The sequence below is a fragment of the Mus musculus genome, chromosome 8 (assembly GCF_000001635.26).
Source record: "Mus musculus strain C57BL/6J chromosome 8, GRCm38.p6 C57BL/6J".
Classification (NCBI taxonomy): domain Eukaryota; kingdom Metazoa; phylum Chordata; class Mammalia; order Rodentia; family Muridae; genus Mus; species Mus musculus.
The window spans coordinates 45840986-45847198 of NC_000074.6; the positions used below are offsets into that span (position 1 = coordinate 45840986).

The following is a 6213-nucleotide window of genomic DNA, read 5'->3' on the forward strand; positions in this document are numbered from 1 at the left end:
TCTCACTGCTTGCTCGATGCTCTCAGCAGAAGATAATTTTGGTGCTCACTGGAGTTTTTGCTGGTGTCTTAGTCATGGTTTTATTGCTGTGACAAAATACCATGACCAAAAAGGGAGTTGGAGAAGAAAGGGTTGGCTTGGCTTACAGTTCCAGTTCATAGTCCAGGACAGGAACTCAAGCAGGGCTGGAACCCAAAGACAGGAGCCGATGCAGAGGCAACAGAGGGTGCTGCTCACTGGCTTGCTCCCCATGGCTTGCTCATTCTGCTTCCTTACAGAATCTATGACCACCAGCTCAAGGATGGCATCCCCCAGAGTGGACTGGGCCCTCCCTCATTGATCACTAATTGAGAAAAGTACCTTACAGCTGGATCTCATGGATGCATTTTCTCAGCTGAGGTGCCTTCCTCTCTGATGATTTTAACTTGTGGCAACTTGACACAAAGCCAACCAGTGCACTTGGCTTGAGTTAAAAGTTCTAAGTATTCATGTCTCATGTGCTCTGAGTCCCACCTCTCTTTGAACACCCAAGGCTTCCCTCAGATCCTCACCACGTAGTCATGCTCAGCAACGTTCTGGGAATCGAACTTGGGTCCCTATGCTTACTTGGGAAGAGCTTTATCAACTAAGCCATCTGCCCACCGCATTGCTAGCTTTTCAAATGATTTACTTATTATTGTTCCTGTGTGTACAGAGTACGGTTACATACACACCACAGCATGTGTGGAAGTCAGAGGACACTGCGGAGGGGGGGGGGAGGGGCTCTTTCTTTTTCACTTTTACATGAGTTTTAGGGACCAAACTCAGGCTTTACCCACTGAGCCATCTTGCTGGCCCTCTGAGTATTTTATATCATGGAAAGTGAGTGACACTCAAATTTTATTAAAAATAATCACATGCAAAAGTGTATAAAAATGAAAACTAAGTTCTGTTGTCAGCCTCAGTTTTAGTTTCCTGTATGTGGATATTACATTACTCCCAGAATTCTTCTCTCCTAGTTGCTTTATGAACATATGGGGTGGGGGGGTTAAAAAAGAAATATATGACAGGAGTTTCTAAGGGAAGAAAGAGGTATTACAGAGAACCACAAATGTGAAGTCACCTGTAGGTGATGAAAGGCAGGTTACCATGAGTGTGGCCTTCACTTTGAAGGCAACGACAACTACCCCACTTCTTCAACTTATAGTGACATGAATGTGTCACATTTGTCTTGTAGGAGCTTATGCATGACAGGTTGGTTCTGATAGCCACCATTTACTTATAGATAATTTCTGACATAGTTCACACCCAGAATCAATAGTCTATCCATGATTGCTTGCTCAGGGAAATTTGATGTGGCACAAAGGACTAAATTTTGAGGCTCAGGTTTTATGTTGGAGGCTATGTTAAAAGGAATTATTGGGCTGGCAAGACAGTTCTGTGGGTAAAGGTGCTTGCTACCCAAATTGATAATGTGAGTTTAGTCCCAAGGCCCTGCATAGGAGGACAGAACCAATGCCCAGTGTCTTCTTGCCCTCTCTTGCTCTCTCTCTCTCTTGTTCTCTCTTTTGTTCTCTTTCTCACTCACTCTCTTGCTCTCTCATTTACTCTCTCTCACTCTCTGTCTCTAACTTACTAAAGTTTTTAGTGTTTTCTGATCACAGTTCCATGTATCTCTGTCAAAGTTATTCAAGGACACACAACACCTTTATTAAAAAGGCTTGTAGAAAATGAGAAGAGAGGTGATTCAAAGCATTCTCTTCTACTAAGTCCATGAAAATATCCTTACAGGGCACAATTCTCTCAGGAGATGGGAATCCTACTTTTGATATTTTTTTGGTAAAAAGTGAATAACAAGAAACCAGGTGTGTTACCGCATCTCTGTTTCCCCAGAACTCAGAAGGCAGAGGCATATGAGGTAAAGATAGTGGGTCCGGGAGCTCAGTGGTCAGCCTAATCAAATGGCTAGCTTCCTGTTCAGTGAGAGAACTTCCTTAAGGCAAGGAGGCAGATAGCAAAAGAGAGACAAGGCACGCTTCTCTGACCTCCACATTCACATGTGCACACACATACATACACACACACCAGATAGCAATAAAGAGACAAGACACCCTGATCTGATCTGATTCACATGTGCATACACATGCATACATGCACACATGAACACACACACACACACACACACACACCAGAGGTGAAAGGATCTTGATCTTGGGGCCAACCTGGGCTATACAACAAGACCTTGCCCAACAAAAACAAACACAACAACAGGGGAGAGAAAGTTGCAGGTCCTGGTTGTTTATCCATTGGACCACCTGGGAACATGATAATGGCTCTGAATCAAAATGGCTAGACCTAAAACAGTTTACTCTGCCTTCTTAGTTGTTGTAATTCAATATGTGAACAGTACCCACGTGCTAGGGCTGCATGAATATTGAATGAGTTGATATTCATCAAAACAGAGTGGTGGCACCCCGTTGACAGCCCCTGTTTCTCAGCCTTTTCTGCCAGTCATCGCCAGGCTATTCTAGTGTTGTACCACTGTGTCTGATTGAAGACAAGACATTCATCCCATTCCCTCTGGACCACATTCTCAATAAGCATCATTTACGGACTGTGAGTCTCCCCGGGCAACCATTTATATATAATGTAATGTAATGAAGAACCCAGATGCTCACTGTCCTAGTCCATTCTGGAAGAAAGACTTATAAAGATGAGAGGTTTATTTTCCATGGCTCTAGAGACTGGGAAGCCAAGATCCAGGGCAATATCCAGTGAGGCGATTCCCTCTGTGTCATCCCTTGGTAGAAGGTAGGAGAGGGGAAGAGAGGAAAGAAAAGAGAAGAGAGAAGAGGGTACGGGGTGTGAAGGACATGGGGTGTGAGGCTGTCCTTTTATCTGAAGTGTGTTCCTAGGGATAACTAATGCAACGCTAGGGTGGTGGCACTGATCTCCCATCACAGGTCACTCACATCACTTTCAGTAGGGGACTGAGTTCTAACGTGCACTCTGGGAAACACATTCAGACCACACCATCCACTCATACCCTGGGGTTAAACAGAAAGGTGCCACCATCCTCTTTTCTTTGCAATACCATCACTACCAGCCTGCTCTACAGCAAACAAAATGGAATATGACAGCCATGGGAGCACCAGCCTTTAGTCTCAGCACTTCAGAGGCAGAAGCAGACAGATCTTTACAGGTTCAAGACCAGCCTGGCCCTACATAGTTCTAGGCCAGCCCAGAGTACATAAATGAGACATTGTCTCAAATACAAAATAGAATAACTCTCCAAAACAAAAGGGTAAGAGTGGCAAATGAGGCTATGCCTACCCTGGGGTGCCTGCCTCAGACTGTGACATCACAACCTCCTCCCCAAAGATCAGTGATGCGTGTCTTAAAACTGGATACAAATCAAGACTGAGTTTTAGCTCCTGTGCAGCCAAAGTTTCCTTAGGATGCAAAAATGGGGGTGGGGGGAATCTCTGCTCCTTTATAATTCAGTCAAGTTATGCAAGCATGGCTGATTTGTGGAAATAAATGTGTCACTGAGGGCATGAGGCAAACGCCTTTTTGAATTCTAGCAAGCAATCTGTGGACCCATGATGCCAGCCAACACACTCAAAGACCTCATTGTGGGCCTTTGTGCTCCAGGCTGCTAATTGCTGGCCTCCGTCCACCCCTCCCGGGAAGCACAGCACCATATTTGTACTTCAGCTGCCAGGATGTGTTAGGAGCCTATAAACAGAGAAGAGTCTTTCTTGGCAACCACTTTGAAAGAGTACAGCTCCACTCCTTCTCAACTGCCCACCACCCCAGCCCAAGAGAAAAGCCTGAGATGGGAAAAGAAAAGAAAGGGATGGGGGGACCCGAAGTTACTTGTGAAAGTCAAAATGCCAACTCGATGGGTAAACTTCCAACACTGTTGGCTGCCTTTGTCTTGAGGGGTTTAAAAAAAAAAAGTAAATATGACCCTCTCAGAATGTCTTCAGAAGCCATCTGCGAACAGATTAAGAGGAGACTAGAAATGATCTCACCACCACTTGGAGACGTCTGGTCACGCGGATATCTGCAAGATAACCAAGAATAATCCAGTTATGTTATTCAACTTTATCTCCTTGGAGAACTCGCCAGGCTTCGTGTCTTGCTATTTTTAGTCTTGAGCGTCAAACACCAGGGGGAAGCATCAAGAGACTGTTGACGATTGTGTGTTTGCAAGGATAGGTAAAGCTCTGAGCAGTGGAAATTACACTCACCCAAAGAGTAGCCGGAGCCCAGAGCAGGGGTGGGAAGAAGGGAGAGCAGGCCGCAGGCAAAGTTCTGATGGATGTTACATTTCAGATGGAGAACTGCAGGAAAGTCATCACGTTTGTAAAAAGCTCACAGACTTGACCTTAGCGTCGAACTCTGCAGAGGATGTGTGGGGGTGCTCACAGCTAGTTAATCTTTCTGGAAGTTGAAATGTTTCTGCACTTAAGTCAGCTCCCTCTTGCCAGCCTGAGAACGACTAGTTGAGAAAACAGGACGGGGAGGCATGGAAACCTCGGGGATCTTGGTAACAAAACTTACTACAGGGATTGCTGGAGAAAAACGTGCAGAATCTTCAAGGACGAAGGTTCAGTTTGGTGCTATCCTGGGAGGCCAGATAGGATGGAAGCTGAACGGAAGAGGGCTAAGCTTTCATGGTTGAGTGGGAATAATTAACCTTTTGTGAGCCATCATCTTTCTGCTTTCGGTTGCCTGACTACAAGCACCGAGGCTGCCAGAAATCAGAAAAGTGGGGACGTTGGGAAGGGCTTTTTTATCCTGTTTCCCTGTTATGCCCTTGAAGGCATGACTAGGAATGTTCAGTTCTGGAAGTTACTGAATGTTTAAACATCTGAGAGAATTGAGACCTTATGTAAGATCCCGACTCATCTCAATGAGCTCCTTGGTTGCCCTCTGATAAGTGTATGTTACAGGCAAGGAAGTAAGGACGTCCCAGGGCAACTGAAGGCTGGAAAGAGCAGAACCAGGCTTCTGCCCCCAGACGAGGCTCCTCTTCCCCAGCATCCATCCTGCATAAGCACAGAATGATCAGAGGGTGCCAAGACACCAGGCACCACAGGGTGCTCCACAGAGCTGGAACTCAGCCTGCAAACTACAACCACAGTGGCACGTAGAGGCATTAGCTAGTCAACTGAAAAAAAAAAATTAGAGGACTACTTGGGCTCACAGTTTCATGTTTTCCAGCCCATAATAAATTGGTCCATTCTTTTAGACCCATGGCAGGTGGTACAGCAGAGAAGTGTGGGACAGAACAAAAGCGATTACTGCCAAGACAGGAAAGAATGAAGAAGAGCTGGCCTCTAGCTCCTTAAAGAGGATACCATGATGACCAGAATATTTTTCCCAGGCCCAACTTCTTTGTTAAGATGACATAATTTATTAATTTCGAGAATTTAACACAACATATTTTAATTACATTCATCCCTTACTTTTCCCAGATCCCCCCCACCTCCCCACAGACCCCCCAATATCTAGTTCTTTTAACATGGAGTCTAATTTCTGCTGCCCATAGAATTCTGAGTGTGAGGCCATCCACTGGAGCATGGTTCACCCAACAGAGGCCCCACACTTAAAAGCAAACGGATTCTCCTCCAGTCAGCAATCGTCTATAGCTTCTCATTATAGAGACTTGTTCGTATTGCTGTGATGAAATACTCTGACCAGAAGCAACGTGGGGATCATGGGGTTTACTCGGCTGAAATATCCTGAACCGAAGTTCATTGATGGAAGCAAGCAGTACAGGAACTCAAACTGAGCAGGAACCTGGAGGCAGGAGCTGATGCAGAGGACATGGAGGGGTGCTGCTCACTGGCTTGCTCGACCTTGTTCTTTATAGAACACAGAGCCACCAGCCCAGCGTGGCAGCACCCGCAATGCACTGCACCCCATTACATCAATTACTAATTAAGAAGATTCCCTAAGAGCAGTGATTCCGAACCTTCCTAATGCTGGGACCCGTTAATACATTTCCTCATGTTGTGGTGACCCCAACCATAAATTTACTTTCATTGCTACTTGAAAACTGTAATGTTTTGCTACTGCTATGAATTATAATATACATGTCTGTGTTTTCTGGTAGTCCTAGGAGACCCCTGTGAAAGGGTCATTTGACCCTCCAAAGGGGTCACGACCCACAGGTTTAGAACCACTGCTCCAGGCTTGCTTTCAGCTGGAGCTTATGCAGGC

At 45.5% G+C, this 6213-nt stretch overlaps 1 long non-coding RNA gene across 1 annotated transcript; it reads right to left on the reverse strand.

Annotated features, from left to right (window-relative positions):
* Positions 1-3569: 3569 nt before the first annotated feature.
* On the reverse strand, positions 3570-4586 carry Gm51530. Its single transcript, XR_003947383.1, has 3 exons — positions 4549-4586; positions 4236-4328; positions 3570-4048 (listed from the first exon to the last, which is right to left on the reverse strand). It is a non-coding gene; the product is annotated as a predicted gene, 51530 (long non-coding RNA).
* Between the last annotated feature and the right edge of the window lie 1627 nt (positions 4587-6213).